Genomic DNA, 22,594 nt, shown 5'->3' on the forward strand with positions numbered 1-22,594 from the left:
CGTCCGTCTGTGGATGATATGCCGTACTGTAAAGTAGTCTCGTACCCAAAGCTTCTTGAAAAGCTACCCAAAACTTCGATGTGAATCGTGGATCACGATCTGAGACGATACTTACAGGGACACCATGGTACTTCACAACCTTTGAGATAAACAATTCCGCTAACCGGCTCAAAGAATACTTCTCTCTTACTGGAATGAAATGTGCCGACTTAGTGAGCCGATCAACGATCACCCAAATGCCATCAAAGCCATTATGTGTACGTGGCAACTTGTACACAAAATCCATAGTGATATTTTCCCATTTCCACTCTGGAACGGGAAGCGGCTGCAACAATCCAAACGGCTTCTTTCTTTCTGCTTTAACCTGCTGACAAACAGCACAACTGCTCACATACTCAGCTATCTCCCTTTTTATACCCGGCCAATAGTAAAATGGTCGAATGGTATGATACATTTTAGTTGCCCCTGGGTGCATGGCATAAGCCGAGATATGTGCTTCATCTAGAATTTCCTTCTTCAAATCCACATTACTAGGCACGAACATTCTACCCTCTAACATCAACATGCCATCAGAATCACGAACTCTGAGATCTCGCCTCCTTCCTTGATCTCGAGCTCGAATTAGTTCTTGAATCTGTTCATCAGCTACCTGAGCTTCAAGCACCCGATCAACTAAGATTGGTCTAACTTGAAAATTAGCAAGTAATGCCACTTCTCGATCTTCTGCTTCTAACCTTACTCCCGTAGCACGCAAGTCCACCAAAAGAGGAATACGACTAGCGTACAACGCATTGATACGGCCATGTGACTTTCTGCTAAGTGCATCAGCCACCACGTTCGCACGACCAGGGTGATAATCAATCGTGCAATCGTAATCGCTGAGCAACTCCAACCACCTCCGTTGACGAAGATTAAGTTCCTTCTGGGTGAAGAGATACTGAAGACTTTTGTGATCTGTGAAGATCCTACACTTCTCTCCGTAAAGATAGTGTCTCCACAACTTCAACGCAAAGATGATAGCAGCCAACTCCAAATCATGTGTAGGGTAATTCATCTCATGGGTTTTCAACTGCCGCGAAGCATAAGCAATCACCCTACCATGCTGCATCAATACACATCCCAGACCATTCAAGGAAGCATCGCTATAAACCTCGAAATCACCACTATCGTCCGGGAGTGCCAAAACAGGTGCATGAGTGAGACAATGCTTCAATTGCTGGAAACTCTGCTCACACTTATCATTCCACTCAAACTTAACATCTTTCCTTGTTAACCTCGTCAGTGGCAAGGCAATCAACGAAAAATCCTTAACGAATCTCCGATAATATCCTGCCAAACCAATGAAACTTCTCACCTCAGTGACGGTTCGTGGTTGCTCCCAACTCTTCACAGCTGCAACCTTCTGAGGATCAACAAGAATACCTTGAGCAGAAATGATGTGTCCCAAAAATGCGACTTGATCTAACCAGAACTGGCACTTGCTAAACTTAGCATACAATTGGTGTTCCCTTAACCTCTTCAACACTAAAGTAAGATGTCGAACATGCTCTGCTTTGGACTTAGAATACACCAGAATATCGTCAATGAAGACAATAACAAATCTATCCAGGTAAGGCTGGAATACCCGGTTCATTAAATCCATAAAAGCTGCTGGTGCATTTGTTAATCCAAACGGCATAACCAGAAACTCGTAATGACCGTAACGAGTCCTGAACGCCGTCTTAGGAACATCATCCCTACTAATCTTCAGCTGATAGTACCCAGACCTCAAGTCTATCTTAGAAAATACACAAGCACCTCTCAGCTGATCAAACAAATCGTCGATACGAGGCAATGGATAACGGTTTTTAATCGTCACCCGATTCAATTGCCTGTAGTCGATACATAGTCTCAAAGTCCCATCTTTCTTTTTCACAAACAACACTGGAGCGCCCCAAGGTGAAGTACTAGGCTGAATGAATCCCTTATCCACTAATTCCTGTAACTGCACTTTCAATTCCCTTAACTCAGCGGGAGCCATACGATAAGGAGTTAATGAAATAGGATTGGTACCTGGAAGCAACTCAACAGTGAAATCCACATCTCGATCTGGGGGTAAACCAGGTAAATCCTCAGGAAAAACATCAGGGAAGTGTCTACCCACTCTCACATCCTCAATTCTGCTAGGAACGGTCTCCTCTAGCACCACATGAGCTAGATACCCCTGACAACCTTTAGTCAACAACTTCTTTGCTCGCAAAGCCGAAATAACACCATGTCTTACTCCACTCTGCTCACCCACAAAAGTAACCTCAGGTAATCCAGGACGGTGAAAAGTAACTACTTTCCCGTAACAATCAATGTTGGCACGATAGAAGTGCAACCAATCGTTGCCCAAAATCACATCAAAATCGACAATATCTAACGGAATAAGATCCGCGGGCATAACAACACCCTCTACTATGACTGGACATCCTGGGTACATACAATCTACAACACATCTCTCTCCTCTAGGCATAGCGAACTCTAAATCGTACCCTAGAGGTGTGGGGCAAGGTTGCGTTACTTGAGCAAATGTATGAGAAATAACGGAATGTGTAGCTCCACAATCAATTAAGACTCTAGCAAAATAACCAAGAATGTTTAACGTACCCATTATCAAGTCCGGGTTGTTCTGAGCATCCTGCAGGGAAATATTGTGAATACGCCCCTGGCCCTGCTGTCGTCCGCCACGACCTCTGCTCGCTTGAACACCGCGACCTTGAGCTCCACGCCCCTGACTGGGCTGACCCATCTGTCTCGAAGACCCTGCGCTACTAGTAGCATTCTCACTCTGCTGATACTGTCCTCCTTGGTACCACTGAGAACCACCCGTCGGAGCTGGAGGATACGGCATGTAGTTGCTGGGATACGGGGGATAACCACCTTGTGAATACGGGTCCTGGGGGTACTGATACGGTCCCGGAGCGTAGGGAACAACATCACCCTGATAGTGATAGGCACCACCTCTACCTGCTGGACCATAATTACTCGGACCTTGGATTTGTCGAATCGGTGCAGGTGGCGGCATAAAGGTCTGCTGCGGCTTCTGCTGCTGACTCTGGGGACAATTCACCGCTCTATGTCCCACCTGTCCACATGTGAAACAACTACCGCTAATCTGCCTGCACTCGCCGAAGTGTCGGTTATTACACCTACGGCAAAATGGGGGTCGGTTTCGGCCACCATCACCTTGTCTCTGGCCTCGAGCACCTCCATAAAACCTACCTCCACGTCCTTGTCCAGAGGCACTGAAACCACCACTAGACGAACTCGAACTGACACCACCCCTTTTAAAGTTCTGAGTTTGGCGAGGCCCAAGCGACACTTGACTTTTCCCTTTGTCATCTTTCTTTTCATCACTGTCACTCGACATATTCTCTGAGTCCTCTACCCTCAACAGTATCTCATAGAACTCCTGGTAGGACTCACAGTGAGTAGTAGTGGCCATAGAACGCCATCTCTTCCTAGTGCCCAAGCGAAAACGACGAAGCATCTCCGCCTGATTACCAGCGACATCAGGATAGTAACGAGACAAATCAGTGAACTTACGATAATACTCGTTAGCCGTCATCTTTCGCTGTTTCAACTCAGTGAATTCCTGTTTCTTACGGTCAATATACTCAGGGGGTACAAATCTCCTCTGAAATACATCCTTGAAAACATTCCAATCGGTCCTCTGAGCTGGAGTCAACCTCCGAAGTTCTTGTTCCCACCAAGCTGCAGACTCCATCTCCAGAAACCAAGAGGTTGTCTCAACCCACCTTTCCATAGGAAGGTTCCCCTGGTTATGTAACACCCGGAAAGTCTTCTCTAGGTGTTCCAACCAACGTTCTGCGCCTTCATGACCCTCGTTACCTTTAAACTTATCCAACTTCAGGTTATACATAGTCTCCAGAGGAGTCCTCTGGGGAGGGCGCATCACTGTTTGAAGGGCTGTGGCAATCACTTCCCCCAACTGAGTAAGATCAGGAAAACTAGACTCATCTGAGCGACGTGGTTCCCGACGAGGCGGCATGATTCTGACAGAAGACACCAACTATTAGAATACTCACAAAGACACAGGACTGCCAAACCTAGGCTCTGATACCAAGCTGACACACCCCGACCGAGATCAGGGCATGCTGTCCGTCACTCGAAGTGACGTAGCCATGTGCGCGTGCGGAAGCTAATTAAGAAGGTAATATAAAAGTACTAATAATTAAAAACCTAATAACGTACAAAGTACTAGTGTATGTGAGACACAATTCAGAGCAAGTCTACAACAGTCCAAAAGGAAAAGATACGACATATTTACACCCGAAGGTGACCCTACAATGGTGAGTGTCTGTCAGAAATGCCGGGACGCCCTCTGGGATAAACCACTGAACCTTCTAGACCACTAGAACCTGGAGGGGCGCAAAAACAAAAGCGTGAGTGGGCAAAAACAAAGTTCTTTGAAAACTCTTTAGCAAAATACATTATAACCCCTCGCCGTAAAACCTGTATACTTCCCAGAAAATGAACATATATACGTATGTATAGATATGTCAATCATGCTCCACAATATGCCATTCATGCTCACAATATGCCATTCATGCTTGAGAATATGCCACAACAGAATCTCATGATCAAATATAAATGCTCAAGCGTAATTCACATCGAATATATATAATATGGCAGCCGGGAGTCACCTAACGTGACCTGTACGGCTGAATCTAGAGCTCCACTCTCAACTCAATAACTGAATCTGCACACGAGTCGGAACCACCTAACGTGGTCTGTACGACAGGCTGGGTGTAATATATATATGTATGCTCTAGTGCTACGATCACGTGAAGCTGGGCGATAAATCGCGGGTCACCTACAAGTCGGAACCACCTAATGTGGTCTGTACGACAGGCTTGCACCTATCTTGGATCCAAGGCGAGCATGCGGTGCTGGTGAACATACACGTGAAGGCTGTGCCCTGGCCCTGGGCGGGAGCACTAACACCGGGGGTGCAGATTATGAGCTCTCTAAACCTCTCAAACTACCATTGCATAATAAACAGGAATGCATAACCACATGAATACCGCTTACCTGGCACTTACCTGTGCGTCCACAGCACCAAATACGCATTTATATATATGTATGCCACTACTAATACATGCGATGATGCGTAAACAATATTCAAATTATGCATGGCATAAAACATATAACCTTTTCTATTTAATTTCTGGGAATTAATATGTATATAGGTATATACGGAAAACAAAAGCCCACTCACTGGTAATTAGAAGGGTCGTAGCCCCCCTGCCTCGAGTGCGTACGCTCGTCCTCGGAAAACGAATCACCTATACGCGACAAAGTTACGAAAACATTAATTTAAAAGCACCTAAACAACTTCTCGTAATAACTTCTCATACATTGCTCAAATTGGACAAATGAATATACCAACGTGACCTACACAACCTCAGGATCACGCCCATATTTTTAGAAAAATTTTTGGACCACGCACGCGCCCCCACGCGCCGGCCAAGGCACGGACCTACGCGCCCCCCACGCGCGGCCACGTGCCAGGCACACTGACGGTGTCAACAGACGCCGTCAGGAATATTCCGTTAACTGACGGAATATTCCGTCAAATCTAACTGGATTCCGTCACTGCCGTTAGGAATATTCCGTTAGACTTAACGGAATATTCTCCTTTCTTCTCCGGCGAGACTCCGGCGCCGGCGACGGCGCCGGAAAACTGGGTAATTTTCAAACTAAGTTTTCTCCTTCGTTTTTCAACCATTTTTCACGTTCTTTATACCAAAATGAAGCTTAGGACTAGTAGAACAACGTTAGACTAGTTTTAAGGCCTAAAAATCACACGATCATACCTGCAACAACGATCAAAGTTCGGCCAACTTTGAACCTAGCCTTCCCAACGTCCAAATTCACCCAACGAACCACTCCGAGGCTCCTTGGGACCTCACAAACACATCTACAAGCTTAGAAATTCCAAAAACACACTAGTTTAGGTTTGCATGAACAGTGCAATAATTCGGCCATTGTTGAAACGACGTGAAAACGTTCGAATTCTTACCTGGAATTGGTATGGTTGTGCTCCTCACAACCTCACGAGTTCAATGGTGTAATTGGTTTCTTGATTGGTGAAGGTTTTGAGTGTGTTTGTGTGTAAAACCGTATGTTGAAGAAGAAGAAGAAGAGAGGAACTCGGGGAGAGAGAGAGACTGAGAGAGAGAGAAGAGACAGAGTGAGGGAATGAGGGAGGGAATCCCGGAAAGTGAGGGTGATGTGTGAGTGTGTGTGTGGTCCTACAACACCACACTACACAACACTTAACGTACACAAACAAATTAGGGTAAAATTGTAATTTCAATGTACGTTTTAAAAATCCCGGGACGGGATGTTACATAAAGTCCTAAAAATCTTATTTCATTAAAAAAAATACAATTCAACTTCAATCCTCCTCTTCCGAGGCAACAGCACCTCGCCTCACATCCCGTAGCACATCAAACTGCCACTGCCAGAAACATTTCCTGAAAAGCTCATCCAGATACTTCTGTCCCTTCTCATCGGTTTCGTCAACATCCCAATAAACCTACATTAATGCCAATAACAATAAATTAGTAATTCAAAAAATGCTACATTTTAACAAAAATAATTATACATTATGTAATACAAACTTACCGATAACTCCCTCAGCATGGATTTCTTCAACTCCTTAGGCACCTTTTTCCAAGACTCAAACTTGGCAGAACATTTCATCCACACCAAATAGCCAATATCATAAATAAGTTTGGCGTACGCCTCAGCCATACTTTTTTCTTCAAAGTAGGGCACTTGCATACATCAATACCTCTCTACTCGCAATATAACTTTCCTTCCATGAGAGCCTTCTCCCGAATCGGCCATTACCTTTGAAACAAAATCTTTGAAAATTAGGGTTCTGAAATTATGTTTATATAGGACTCAGAACACTTTGCGCGACAAACATCTTCGTCACGCAATGTCCTTATTCATCGTGTAAAACGAGTCATGAATGTGTAGTAAATAGGAACAGTTAGAAGGCATTTTGACCGTTTCAGTGAAACTTTACGCAATGAAAATGTGGAAATTTTTTGCGCAACGAACGTGATTCATTGTAATTATGAAGTTTACGTAAATTTCATAATTACAAACAAATATTCAGTTATAATATTTATTCTAAAAATAATTAAAACCTTAATTAAATTGAATTAATTTATTAAATTATTTTAAAAAACCAAACAGGAATTAAAGCATAATTAAGTCCAAATACGGAACCTATAAAAAACCTTAAACTTAAATATTGTCCTCAAAAACATAAATTTAAAACTATTATTTCGATGGTCTTCCATTCCGCTCCACATTATAACGCCACCGCTTTTAACTTGCCTTCAACGCATCCTCCATCAACTTCATCAACTCTTTGTTCGTATCATCATCAAGAGTATACTTACACTGTTATGCAAATAATTAATTCCAATATATAACAAAAAAAAATTATAAAATGAATTATTTATCTATCAACATTATACTTACTAATAATTGATCCATCACCGCCTTCTTCAAATTCTCTGGCACATATTTCCAAGAACGCCACTCAACAATAGGACAATTATTCTGCATGGCTACACCTATCGCATGCGCGAACTCCACATGTTGCCTCATATCATACAGGTTGGCAAGCATCCTCTGATCCCGGTTTTTATCATCCATCGCAACAGGAACAGAATTGTGGAGAATAAGAAGAGCAGAAGCTCATATTTATAGGAAGGTTAGGGCCTTTGCTCGACGAAGGCTTGTCACGCAAACCTTTGCACAACAAAAGCTTTGTCGCACAAACATCTATACTAAATACAGTATTGATTTCTCTAATTTACATGCACTAAATGATTTGACTCAAAACTTACAGTAACTTGCGCGACGAAGCCTTTGTTGTGCAAAGTTTTTTTTTTCTTTCCTGCCTTTTTTGGGCGACGATAATATTTTTTCGTCACACAGTACCTCTTTTGTGACGAAAAATGTTACGTCACGCAGGCTGTTTTTCCTACTAGTGGAATTTCATTAGTACTAGTTTGATATAGTCCCAACTGAGAAAATCATACGCTTTTTTTAAATTAAGCTTGATAGCCATGGCTCCAAACTTACCTTTCTTACCCTTGAAAGAGGAGAAAATTTCATGCGTAATAAGAATGTTGTCCTATATAAATCTTCCAGGAGCAAACGCACGTTGATTCCTGGAAATGCAATTCATTAGTAAAGGTTTAATCCTATTGACCATAATCTTAGTTATAATCTTGTAAGTGGCATTACACATGCTAATCAATCTAAAATTAGAAACCAATTCAGGGTTTTCTACTTCAGGGATTAGAGAAATATTTGTGTGGTTTATTAACCTTAGGCTAGAGCTTGTGTTGAAAAGGTTTCTAATCATGTCAGCAACTAAACGGCCCACAAGGTCCCAACAATTTTGATAAAACGCGCCATCAGGTCCTGGAGCTTTTAGAGCCCCAATTCTTTTAACAACTTGAAGCACATCTCCCTCCAAAATAGGCTTATTCAGCAAAGAGTTGTGCTCTTCATTGATGCATGGTTCAATGATATCCACACAGTTATCAAGGCCTAGAATAGAAGTGATGGTGGAAGCAGTGAATCTAAATTTGAAATCTTCAACAAAGATATTTTCCATTCCTTCACCTTTCCACCACCAATTACCCTGATGGTCATTTATTTTGGAAATTTCATTCATTTTCTTCCTAATGTTAGTCACTGTTTGGAAATATTTTGTATTTCTGTCTCCAAGCTGGAGCCAATTAACTCTGGCGTTTTTAGCCCATCAGTAGGTTTCCTCATTTCTCATAACTTGATTTAATTGGTTTTTAATTGCAATTTCATTATTTATCAAATTACTAGGATCAGGCATACTCATAATATCCTGTTGGATTCTATCTAACTCACTAACGAGCTCCTTATTCCACTTCATAATTAGAAATTTGAATCTTTCTAAGTAGCCCATAACCTTACCTCAAGGGTTACCAGAAATGTTATCACTCCAAGCTTTGCTCACAACTGTTTTAAATTCCAGATAGGATAACTACTTAGCTTCAAACTTAAAACATATTAGTTCTTAACGTACCAACATTAACACTATTGTTAAAGTCCTATAAGATTGGACTATGGTCTGAACAAAAGATAGGATAATTATGAAGGGAAACATTAGGAAATAAATTTAACCATTCAGTATTAGCAATGGTCTTGTCAAATCTTTCATAAATGATAGTATTATCTTTGTGACCATTACACCAAATGAAAGGCACATCAGAAGCAGGGATAGAAATTAAATTGCCTTCACTCAAAAAATTGTTATAATGTATCATATGATTATTGATCTCCTATCTCCTCCAACTTTCTCACTAAGATTAGTAATATTATTAAAATCACCCAAGATAATCCAAGGATGACTAGAGTTTCTTGCAAGATTAAGATTGATAATATTATTTCAGAGTTAAGGTTAAAGATTCTTTTGAGGGTAAGCATACACAAAAGTAAAAAAGAAAATGTTAGCTTGTTTATATCTAGCTTCACAATGAACGAATCTAGAATTGTGGGCAAGCACATTCATATTAATATTAAGATCATTACAACAAAGGAAAAGACCACCAGTCCTCTCATCCCCCACAAGCAAAAAACACATTCGAGAACATCTTGGAAAATAAATTATTAAGACCCCTATCAAAGTTGGACTTAGGTTCTACAATACAAAAAAAATCTAAATGACTTAAACAACAAAGTAAATTAAACTGAGAGGCAAAATTAGGCATGCCCCAGACCTTACAGTTCCACAACAGCGACTTCATTAATCAACATCCTCCGAATTAGCTTGGGCCCAAACCACCTTTAGCTTCACTCCTTACCCTCTTTCTATTACCTCCAGCATGAACCTGCTCAATCTCACCATCCTCAATTTCCATGACAATCCTCATCATCATTCACAACTATAATCCTTTTCTAATGTAGTCTCAAATCCACTTCAAGAAGCACCCTAATGAACAAGCCATTGAGACCAGAAAGAGTAGTGTAGAAAATGATTTTCCCTTATTTGTTCATTCACTGAATTACAAGATATATAGAACATATTTGATACAATAATTAATTACAATTGAAATCACCAAGTCAACCCTATACAATCATTCTAAATATAACTCAATCAAGAGGATTGGGGAAAGATTTGTGGAGATGATGGAATCTTGCTAACACCCCCCCCCGCAAACTGGACGGCCTCGGTTGTACAAGTTTGGAGCAAAGAAAGGTGTGACGCGGCTTGTGCAGTGCTTTAGTAAGAACATTAGCTGGCTGATCGATGGATGGCACAAAAAATACACGATGACTACCAACAGTAACCTTTTCACGGACGAAGTGGTAGTCAAGTTCAATGTGACGAGTGCGAGCATGGAAGACAGGGTTGGCAGCCATGTAGGTGGCGCTGAGATTGTCGCAGTAAAGGTGAACAGGAAACTGTATAGAGACATCTAGCTCATAGAGAAGATAGGATAACCATGTTGTTTCTGCACAAGAGTGAGAAAAAGACCTGTATTCGGACTCGGCACTAGATCTAGCAATAGTGGGCTGTTTCTTGGAGCACCATGAGACAAGGTTTGAACCCAAGTAAATTAAGTAACCACTTGTAGAGCGGCGTGTATCAGGGCACCCCGCCTAGTCGGCATCGGAATAAGCACAAAGGCGTGCAGTTCGTAATTGAGGTGTAAGGATAAGACCATGATCGAGGGTCCCTTTGACGTACCGAAGAATACGCTTGGCGGCAACAAGATGAGAAGCACGAGGGGCACTCATAAACTGAGAAACTGTATTCACCGCATAAGTAATGTCGGGACGTGTCAAGGTAAGATATTGAAGGCAGCCAACAAGTTCGCGAAACTCCGTGGGAGAAGAGAGGAGAGAACCATCAGTATTGGACAAAGCCACCTTTGTAGCAATGGGTGTAGTGACGGGCTTGCAATGTTCAAGATTGTGCTTTTGTAACAAATCATGAGCATATTTTAATTGATTGATGTGTAGGGAATCACCATGAGTAAGAACCTGCAATCCCAAAAAATATTGAAGTGGACCAAGATCTTTGATGTCGAAACCACTGCCCAATGCATCAATAAAACTTTGTAGCAAAACAGTATCACTACCAGTGAGAACAATGTCATCAACATATAAGAGCAAAAATATGGTGTGAGGACCAAACCGATAAATGAAGAGGGATGGATCAGCAACACTTTGTGTGAAACCGGCAGTGAGGAGGAAGGAGCTAATGCGATGGAACCATGCTCGGGGCGCTTGTTTGAGACCGTAGAGAGATTTGTATAACTTGCATACATAATGGGGACGATCAGGGTCAACGAAACCGGGAGGTTGAGTCATGTAAACATCTTCTTGGAGGTGCCCGTGAAGAAATGCGTTTTTGACATCGAGTTGGCGTAGTGACCAACCACGAGAAATGGCAACACTGAGAACCGTTCGAATGGTGGTAGGGTTTACGACGGGGCTAAAGGTCTCCCCATAATCAACTCCGGGCTGTTGATGAAAACCCTTGGCGACTAAACGAGCATTATAACGCTCAATAGATCCATCAGGCTTTCGTTTAATCCGGAACACCCACTTAGAACCAACCGTGTTATGATGAGGTGAAGGAGGAACGAGAGACCATGTATTATTTTTAAGGAGAGCATTGATCTCTTCGGACATTGCAGAGCGCCAAGCATGACTCTTGGAGGCTTGAGAAAAGCAGGTGGGCTCAAGATCAGAGAGTGTTGTGAGAAGGGCTTTGGGCAGGGGATAGCGGACGATGCCATCGGTGGAAGTCTTGGGCTTGGTGATGCCAAGTCGGAGACGTGTGACCATGGGATGCATAGATGGAGCAGTGGTGACAGGTGGTTCGTGATCCATAGGACTAACATTGGAAGGCATCATGGAATCTGCATGGGGTGCATGCGGTGAGACAATGGGCAGTGCAGTCGGTGCAGTCGGTGCAGGCTGTGCAGTCGGTGCAGTTGGTGCATCATCACATGATGCTTGCGGTGGAATAGGTGTTGTCGGTGAAGGCTGTGGAGCTGTAATAGAGGCAGCAGCTGGGGCCCGCGAGGTGGGAGGTGAGCTCGGCAGATTACTGGAGGAAGAAGTAATCTGCGGAGGAAGAGAAGGCAAGGGTATATGAAGGCTCGGCAGCGGGGGCTGCGGAGGTGCGATAGGTTGAATGTCCAACAAAACGGTGGGAGAGTCATGAGGGACCTGCAATTTAGTAAAAGGAAAATAATCTTCTTGAAAAATTACATGACGGGAGATATAGACACGACCAGTGGATGGGTGGAGACACCTATAACCTTTATGACTTGGACTGTAACCGATGAAGACACATTCTAAAGAGCGAGGAGAGAGTTTGTGGGATGTATAAGGACTGAGGTTAGGAAAGCATGAACAACCGAAGACACGGAGATGAGAGTAAGAGGGAGAGCGATGGAAGATTTTGGCATATGGAGATTCCCAATTTAGGAGGGGTGTAGGAAGAAGATTAATGAGATGAACCGCGGTGAGAGCCGCTTCAGTCCAATAGGAAGGTGGTAAATGTGCAGTATGAAGAAGGGTGCGAATCATGTCTGCAATATGGCGATGTTTGCGTTCGGCGACACCATTTTGTTGAGGGGTGTGAGGACATGAGAACCGTTGTTGGATACCCAAGGTGGTGCAAAAATTGGCAAAGGCATTGTTCACATATTCGGTACCATTGTCACTTTGTAAGATTTTAATACTAGAGTTGAAGAGATTTTGTGCCATGGCAACAAATGTTTGAAAGTGGGTAAACACTTCGGATTTACGGCGCATGGGATAAATCCAAGAGTAACGTGAAAAATCATCCGTAAAAAGAACATAATACCGAAAACCACTAATAGATGGCACATGAGACATCCAAACATCGGAGTGAATGAGATGAAATGAAAGGGAGACTGAAATATTACGGTTCGAAAACGGTAGTTGAGTGGATTTGCTGATAGCACAATCCGTACAAAATGTCTTATTAAAGTTTATTGCTTTTCCTAACAAAGATCCTAGGTGGGAAAGAACAGAAGACGACAAGTGACCGAGACGACGATGCCATGTAGAGGAGTGAAGAGTGGAAAGAGCTTGAGGAGCAAGGGGTTGACGGATGGAAGAAAGTTGAAGAGGATATAAGCCATCTTCACAGGGGCCCTGAAATAAGAGTGCACCGGTGAGCAAATCATAAATTTGATAGAAATCTGGGGCAAAAAGGAAATATACACGATTATCTTTGGTGAAACGAGCAACGGAAAGTAAATTTTTGCGAATGGCGGGAATGCGAAAAACATCACGAAGAGTGAATGTAGAAGAGCCCAAGGAAAATGGAAGAGTACCGGTGTGGGTAACATGCATGGAATCCCCGTTACCCATAAATACATGTTGATTACCATTGTAGGGATACGGGTTTTGAAGAGATGTGCCGGGACCTGTCATGTGGTGAGTGGCGCCGGTGTCAGGATACCAAACGGGATCGGCCACAGCAGCAGATTGAGCCATATGTGCACCAGCAAATGGAGGAAATTGGGCAGGACCAGTGTACCTGTGCGGGTAGTGAGCCTGATTATGTTGATTGGTGTTGCAATTGGGACACCAGGTTGGAGGAGGGCCCAACAAGCCGTTAGTTGAAGCAGACCAAGGAGAGGGGCGTGGAAGCCATGGTTGCGGACCTTGCGTCGGGGGAGGAGGGAAGCCATGATTATTGTTGTACCGGCGGTGAGAGATCCGGTTGTTGCGGTAATTACCACCACGTCCAGTATGGTTTCGATGGAAACCCTTGTGATTATGAGGCTTATGTCCAGGGAAATGTTGAGGTGGGGCTGGGTTTTGAGGAGCCGATGGTGGGAGGTGGTTATTAAAGAGAGCATGAGAGGATGGAGATGATGCGGTGAAGGTGGGGTCTTGGGCTTCAAATGCGAGAATGCGAGAGCGAAGTTCAGTGAAGGTTGGGAGAGAAGAACTTTGAAGAATGGCAGTTCGAAGCATGAGATATTCGGGACCAAGGCCTCGAAGAGTGAGGGTGACTAAATACTCAGGATCCACAGGTTTGTTTATTGCAGCCAAGGAGTTAGCAATGTGTTTGACTTGGAGCAAGTATTCATTAAGAGATTTGGTCCCTTTTGTGAGGTCGAGAAGTTGAAACTGGAGGGATGCAGAGCTAGCAATAGAGGTTTGGGAAAAATGGTGATGAAGACATTCCCAGATGGCTTGGGCTGTCTCACAACCAATGGTAAGAGAAATTATAGGCTTAGTCAGCGTAGTGGTAATGTAACTGACCACAAGTTGGTCTTGTTGAATCCATGTGAGCAAGGCCGGATTAGGTATAGGGACAGGAGCAGCAGGAGCATCGGTGGGGGAAGGAGGGGTGGAGCGCACGGCAAGAATGGTGGCTGAAGGTTTTGGGTGAGAGCCATCAACGAACTTGTAAAGTCCTTGGCCAATAAGAAAGGGTTTCATCTGGGGAAGCCATTCAGGATAATTGTCTTCATCTAATTTCAGGAAGCTAGCAATACTAGGGCCAGAAGAGGCAGCCATGGGAGAAGAAGCAAGGATCGGCTAGGGTTTTTCGAGAAGAAGGAGCCTAGACCTAGGTGATACCATGTAGAAAATGATTTTCCCTTATTTGTTCATTCACTGAATTACAAGATATATAGAACATATTTGATACAATAATTAATTACAATTGAAATCACCAAGTCAACCCTATACAATCATTCTAAATATAACTCAATCAAGAGGATTGGGGAGAGATTTGTGGAGATGATGGAATCTTGCTAACAAGTAGTCTCATCCAATCTGATAAAATTACCCACATGTTGAGTAATCCACCTCTAGAATCTCAACATCTATGTACTGAACCGATACTCTAGGAATCCTCACTTATACCCTCAAATTAGAAACAAGATCAGTATCTCTAAATGAACACTTCTCCATATGGAAGATCTACCCCCGGACATACCATGTCATATTATATAAAGCAAACTCCAACTCTTCATCATCAGTAAACTCAATAACATACCATAAAAGCCCAAAATGATCCAAGTAAAATGGTTTCTTAACTCTTGCACCCCAAGTTAATCCCAGCTTCCACTTAATGGTCCTAGCATCCAATTGCATACCCACCAGCTTGCCCATAAGAACTATGCTCTCCATGTATTCAACATTAAGGTTGGAGTAAAGACTGGTTGACACTCTGGTAACACCACTCTCTAACGTGAAGGTACCACGAGCACCTTCAACCACAACTGGGGGTTAACCAGGTAGGGGGTTGGCAAACTTGTTAGCCCAGGCTGAGATTCTTGGGCTAGTAGGGATTCGGGCATGTTGGGAAGAGGAAGCTTCAAGTTGGGAAATGACCTTCATGGTTGTGGGATAAAAGCTCAGAGAAAAGTTCGACGAAGCTAAATGTTAACTTAATCTAAGTGACCAGCGACTATAAATACTATCCAAAGAGCAACTTAAGATACTCTAACCACGGTAAGCAAACACGAGCAAAACATGAAGAGACACATACAAGCTCCAAGGAGTAATTATTAGCTTGCAAACATTAAAACCAAACCAGTGGGCAAAGAACGCATGCTTGATCTCAAAAAACAGAACAAAGGGAAACAAACATATATAACAAACCAAGAGATAGCACTTAAGCAATCATGATTAAACCTAAAAATTGAAATCTCAGCCAAATCAAGAGGTCTGTTTAGCTTCCTACGTGTTATAATTAACCCCGCCAAATTTGAAGCAATGACACCCAAGACATACCTTGCACGCTCCGCCTAGTAAATCATCAATATTGCTGCGGCAGATGTTAGTGTTTGTGATTGGTGATATGTGCTTCAATGGAGATTCTATGCAAGGAAAGACAGACAGAGCTCAAGAAGAAGATGAAAGGAAATATGCTTCTCTCATTTCACACACTGAACACGCATACATTTTGTTATTGTTGCACACGGAAGGAAGGGAGATCCTTCACACTTCAATACACAACATAATCTCAACCATTCATTGGTATGATCCTATGAGATAATGCCACGTGTCTAATTCTATTACTTAAAACTAAATACAACATTGAGTAACCATGTGGAGTATGATCCAATGGCTGACATTCAAACTGAAATGGAAAACATTTGTGAAATGATCTCAGCCATCAATTTCCTGCTGAAGGGTTACATTCCAACACTCCCTTCTAACTCTTTAGCTGATTTAACTCCAAGTAACTCCCTTAGATACACAAACCGGTCTTTAGGCAAAGCCTTAGTAAGGATATCTGCAATCTACTCCTCTGTCCTGCAGTACACTAGCTCAATTTCTTTGGCTTGAATTGCTTCTCAGATGAAATGAAACTTCCTGTTGATGTGTCTTGTCTTCTGATGAAAAACTAGATTCTTTGCCATAGCAATGGCTAATGTGTTATCACACATGATCTGAGTTCCCTCCACTTGTTCTTCTCCAAAGTCTTCTAGGACAAACCTCAACCATTTTGCTTGTGATGTAGCTTCTGCAGCACTGACATATTCTGCTTCTGCAGTAGACAATGCCACAGTGTTTTGTTTGATTGAAGCCCATGAGAACATACCAGACCCTACCCTGAAGTGCTTATCATATCATCCTCACTTCCAGCCCAGTCACTGTCACAGTAACCAATTAGAGTAGTTGCTTTGCCTCTATCGAAAATAATTCCAAAATCAAATGTTCCCTGGATGTACCTCAGTACCCTTTTGGCTGTTCCCATATGTTTCTTGGTAGGATTGTGCATGAATCATGACAATAGACTTGCTGCAAACATCACATCAGGTCTAGTTGCAGTCAAATATAGCAAACTTCCAACAAGCTGTCTATATTCTCCTTCATCTGCAGCCTCACTCCCATCAATTTTGTTCAATTTCTCATTCATGGCAAGTGGAGTAGCAACTGGTTTGCAGTCTTTCAAGCTAAACTTCTCAATTAGCTTCTGTGCATATTTCTTTTGGTGTATAAAAATATTATTCTCAGTTTGGAGCACACCTATTCCAAGGAAATGATGTAATAAACCCAAATCAGTCATCTCATAGTGTTTCATCATGTCATTTCTAAACTCTTCAAGCATTTGTGGACTGCTACCAGTGTAAACAATGTCATCTACATATAGGGAGACAATAATGATACCAGAGTCCTTCCTTGTCTTAACATACAAGGTTGCCTCACTTGAACTTTTCTCAAATCCTGCACTATTGAAGTATGCATTAATCTCATCATACCAGGCCCTTGGTGCCTGTTTCAAACCATAGAGAGCCTTGTTCAGTTTGTACACCTTTGTTTCTTCACTTTCCTTCACAAAACCTTGAGGTTGTTCGACATACACTTCTTCCTTTAATACTCCATTGAGGAATGCAGACTTCACATCTAATTGATATAAGTTCCATTTCTTCTGTGCAACAAGAGCAATCAAGGTTCTAATCGTGTCCAACCTTGCCACAGGGGCAAAGGTTTCATTATAGTCAATTCCAGGCTTTTGTGAATAGCCTTTAGCCACCAGTCGAGCTTTGTTCTTCTACACAGTACCATCCAGATTAAGTTTGGTCTTGTAGACCCACTTAACACCAATAACAGGCTTGTCATATGGTCTCTCAACAAGCTGCCATGTGTTGTTCTTTTCTATCATATCCAGTTCAGCTCTCATTGCACTCCTCCATGACTCATCCTTAGCTACATCATCATAATTTTCAGGTTCAATAACACACATGTTGCATTGAGCCATGATCTCATTCATACTTCTCCATTTCTTAGGTGTATCATCATGTGCTTGAGATCTATCAAACATATTCTCACTTTGAGAAACAGTATATTCCTCAGAGTGAGAATTCTCACCAATCTCACAGTTTTCATTAGCATCCTGATGGTCATTACTGACTGGAAATGTTATTCCAGTATCTTCATTGCAGTTCCAATTCCAGGAAGCACCTTCATCAAATATGACATCTCTTGAGAGGACAATTATCCTTGAAATTAGATCAAACAGTCTGTAGCCTTTCTCACTTGCACCATAACCAACAAAGATACATTTGTGACTATTCTCTTCTAACTTGTGTCTAAGATTAGAAGGTATGTGAACATAGCAAAGGGATCCAAATATCTTCAAGTGAGTTATTCCAGGTTTTCTTCCACTATATGCCTCAAATGGTGTTGTCTTTCTCAAAGCTTTGGATGGACACCTGTTAAGCAAATACATTGCAGTATTGACTGCCTCTGCCCAGAACATGTATGGAAGACCCTTCTCATGCAACATTGACTTTGCCATTTCCACTATAGTCTTATTCTTCCTCTCTGACACTCCATTTTGTTGAGGAGTGTAAGCCATAGTTAATTGTCTTTGGATTCCCAGATCACTGCAATATCCAGTAAAGTCTGCAGAAAGGAATTCTCCTTCTCTATCACTTCTGAGGCATTTTACCTTATATCCACATTGTAGCTCAGTCATTGCCTTAAACTTCTTAAAACATCAAAATGCATCATACTTATTTCTCAGAAAATACACCTATGACATCCTTGTGCAGTCATCTGTGAATAGCAAGAAGTACTTGTTTCCAGAATGAGATTCAACTTGCATTGGACCACAAATATCTGTGTGAACTACCTCCAGTGGATCCTTAGCTCTCCAAGCCGATTTAGAAGGAAATGAGTCTCTGTGTTGTTTGCCTAGCATACACCCTTCACACATATTTGTGGACATCTCTAACTTAGGCAGTCCCTGTACCAGATTCTGTTCTTCAAGCAATTTCAGACCTCCTTCATGCAAGTGACCCAGCCTTTTATGCCATATCTGAGAGCAGTGTGTGACACTTGCTTTTAGAGCACACTGAGTTACAGGCATCATTGTCAAGGGAAAACATCTATTTGCAGTCATATGTACTCTTACTACCAAGTTGTCAAGTGACCAACCATCAAAAACATTCACTACATCACCTCCAAACAACAGATAATAGCCGTGTTCCATCATCTGTCCTACACTGAGAAGATTTTCCTCAAGTCCAGGAACAAGCATCACTTCTTGTATATGTTTTCTTCCCAGTTTAGTCTCAATCACCAAAGTTCCCTTTCCTGCCACCTGCACAACTTCTCCAGTGCCCATCTTTACCTTAGAGGTCAAATTTCTTTGAACATCAACCAACAATCTCTCATCACCTGTCATGTGGTTGCTACAGCCACTGTCTATATACCATGAATTATTTACCTTCACATCTGTCACTGCATTGCAAGCATAAAACAATGATCCCATTTCTCTCATCTGCCTTACATAATTAGCCTTCTGCATTCCATTGTTCTCATGACAATCTTTTACAGAATGACCTGGTTTCCCACAGCCTGTGCATTTTGGTTTACCCTCATACCAACACTTCTCATAATGTAACCTGTCACACCATTTGCAATCACCTTGAGAATTGTTTTGTTTCTGAGTATAATTAGGCCTATGATCCCAATCTCTTTGAGTGTTGTTCTGTCTCTGAGCATAATTGGGTTTGTGATCCCAACCTCTTTGAATGTTACTCTGCCTCTGAACAAAGTTAGACTTATGATCCCAACCTTTTCCTCTTGATTTCCAATTCTCTTGAGACCTGTGATTCCCAGAAAATCCACCACTTCTAGCACCCTTAGTTGCAACAGTTAAACTTGCAAATGCTTTCTCAGTAGAAGACTCAACATGTAAATCAAGCCTCTGCTCAAATCCTTTTGGAGAAGCCACAACCTCTTGAACCTCAATAGTCTCAAGATCTCTAGAGTGCTCAATTACAGAACAGATTGCATCATATGTTTTAGGAAGACTAATCAGTAATTTCTGCACTATTCTCTCCCTAGATAATTCTTCTCCATAGCTTTTCATTTGATTAATGATATCAAACAATCGAGAGAGATATATAGATAATGATTCACTATCCTTCATACGAGTATATTCAAAATCTCTACGTAACCCTTGTAATTTTACATTTCTTACTTGTTTATCACCTCGAAATTCACCTTTTAGAGCATCCCAAGCTCCTTTGGATGTCTCTTCATTCACAATTTTGGGAAAAATCTGGTCCGAGACTACGCCTTGAATCATCCCAAGCGCACGAGCATCCTTCATCAGAATCTCACTGAACGACGTTTCACCTGACATCTCCTTCTTCGTCTCGTCAACCGTAGCTTCTTTAGACTTCGGATCTGAAGATTCAAACCCATTTGCAACCAGCTCCCATAAACCATGAGATTTCAGAATGGTTTTCATTCGAATACTCCAGAACTCATAATTCTTTCCATTGAAAACTGGAGCTCTAAGCTCAACATTGCCGGATCCAGCCATATTAGACTTGGATTTAAGCAATCGTAAATTTCCAGATTCGATTTGAGCTTAAGTATGTAGCTCAATCGAACTTCACGAACTCACAGATTTCACGCCCAAATTAGACGATGAAACCTGGTTCTGAGGCCATGTTAGTGTTTGTGATTGGTGATATGTGCTTCAATGGAGGTTCTGTGCAAAGAAAGACAGACAGAGTTCAAGAAGAAGATGAAAGGAAATATGCTTCTCACATTTCACACACTGAACACGCATACACTTTGTTACCGTTGCACACGGAAGGAAATGAGATCCTTCACACTCCAATACACAACATAATCTCAACCATTCATTGGTATCATCCTATGAGATAATGCCACATGTCTAATTCTATTACTTAAAACTAAATACAACATTGATTAACCATGTGGATTATGATCCAATGGCTGACATTCAAACTGAAATGGAAAACATTTGTGAAATGATCTCAGCCATCAATTTCCAGCTGAAGGGTTACATTCCAACAGCAGACGCCCGCTTGCGTCACCACCCATTGCTTCCACCTTGAGTTATCCCCCAGACTATTGAGCTTCACAAGGTGTTTCAGCACACAATTATCTTCACTTTTTCCAAAACGATGAGAATTATCTACCTGATGCTTTATCTCACACAGACAGACGCAAACTCAAACATTAGTATTGGGAAACCCTAGTTTCTTCAGGTTATCATCCCTAATTGATGTTTCCCGCCAACTTGTTATCGATCTAGTTAACCAATTTACTACTACCCAGGTGAAATTTGCAAAGAGATACCATTTAGTCAAGAGAATTGATCGAATAGAGCTAAACCCTAACCCTAACCCTAGAAATTTTCCCCTTTCCCCCTTTCGACTCTCATTCTATTGTTTTCGATCCAGCTTACTATGTTCTTTTTTATTTTATACTCATTTTATGTTTTTTTAAAATATTAAAAATCAATTAAAATCTTCTAATATTATGATTTTCCAACCTCAAAAAATATAATTAAAAACTTATAACAAAAACAAAAACTAATATACTAACATAAATCTATTTGCAAAACATTGTATCCTAACTCAAGTAACAAATATATGAATGTATATTATACCTGTGACAGCCCGTCCCAAAAACATTTTAACGTACGTGTGAAAAGACGAAATTGCCCCTAGTTTGATTTCTTTACGTTCATTTGTTGTTTTTGAGTTTGGGTGGCATGTTTGGAGCCACACACATCTTCCCACACACCACCACCTTTCTCCCTGTTTCTCTGCACCTTTCCCGAGCCCCATTCCTTTCCTCTTCCTTCGAAAACGTACGGACACACACACAAGCACACTAAACCTCCACAGATCGAAGAAACTAAACCCATATTTGAACTCGTGAAGCTTGTAGGAGCCTAACCGTACCATTTTCAGGTAAGAATATCAATGTTTTCACGTCAATTCCACGAAGTCCGATTTGGGGTACTATTCATGCAAACGTGATTTCTCACGTTTTAGGAAATTTGAAGCTCGTAGGTAGCTTGGTGAGGTCCCAAGGAGGCTCAGAGTAGTTCGTTTGAAGGAATTGGACGTCGGGATCACTGTATTCGAAGTTGGCCGGAGTTGGATTGTGTGGACAGGTGAGATTTTGTGGTTTTTAACCCTTGAAAGTAGTATAATTGTGTTCCTCTAGTCCTAAGCTTCAATTTGGTACCAAGTTTGTCAATTTTGGGTGAAAAACGAACGAGATATTGAAGTTTGAAAATTTTCCAGTTTTCCGGTGTCGGCGACGGCGCCGGAGGCTCACCGTAGAAGGAGACGGAATATTCCGTCAAGTCTGACGGAATATTCCTGACGCCGTTGACGGAATCCGTTAGAACTGACGGAATATTCCCTACGGCGTCAGTTGACGCCGTCAGCGTGCCAGGCACGTGCCTGCGCGTGGGGGCGCGTGCAGCGGTGAAAAAATTTTCTAAAAATTTGGGTGTGTTCCTGAGGTTGTGTAGAGCACGTTGGTATATTCATTTGTCCAATTTGAGCAATGTATGAGAAGTTATTACGAGAAGTTGGTTATGTGCTTTAAAATTAACGTTTTTGTAGTTGTTTCGCATATAGGTGATACGTATCCCGAGGACGAGCGTGGTCACTCGAGGCAGGGGGGCTACGACCCTTCCACTTACCAGTGAGTGGGCTTTTGG

At 42.0% G+C, this 22,594-nt stretch overlaps 1 long non-coding RNA gene across 1 annotated transcript; it reads right to left on the bottom strand.

Annotated features, from left to right (window-relative positions):
* Positions 1 to 7,354: 7,354 nt before the first annotated feature.
* On the bottom strand, positions 7,355 to 15,911 carry LOC125480841. The gene is made up of 3 exons (XR_007261108.1): positions 15,868 to 15,911; positions 7,552 to 8,249; positions 7,355 to 7,470 (listed from the first exon to the last, which is right to left on the bottom strand). It is a non-coding gene; the product is annotated as an uncharacterized LOC125480841 (long non-coding RNA).
* Positions 15,912 to 22,594: the final 6,683 nt, after the last annotated feature.

This window comes from the organism of the source record quoted next, unplaced genomic scaffold (assembly GCF_019419815.1).
Source record: "Pyrus x bretschneideri cultivar Hongxiangsu unplaced genomic scaffold, Pyrus_bretschneideri_v1 Contig36, whole genome shotgun sequence".
Lineage (NCBI taxonomy): Eukaryota > Viridiplantae > Streptophyta > Magnoliopsida > Rosales > Rosaceae > Pyrus > Pyrus x bretschneideri.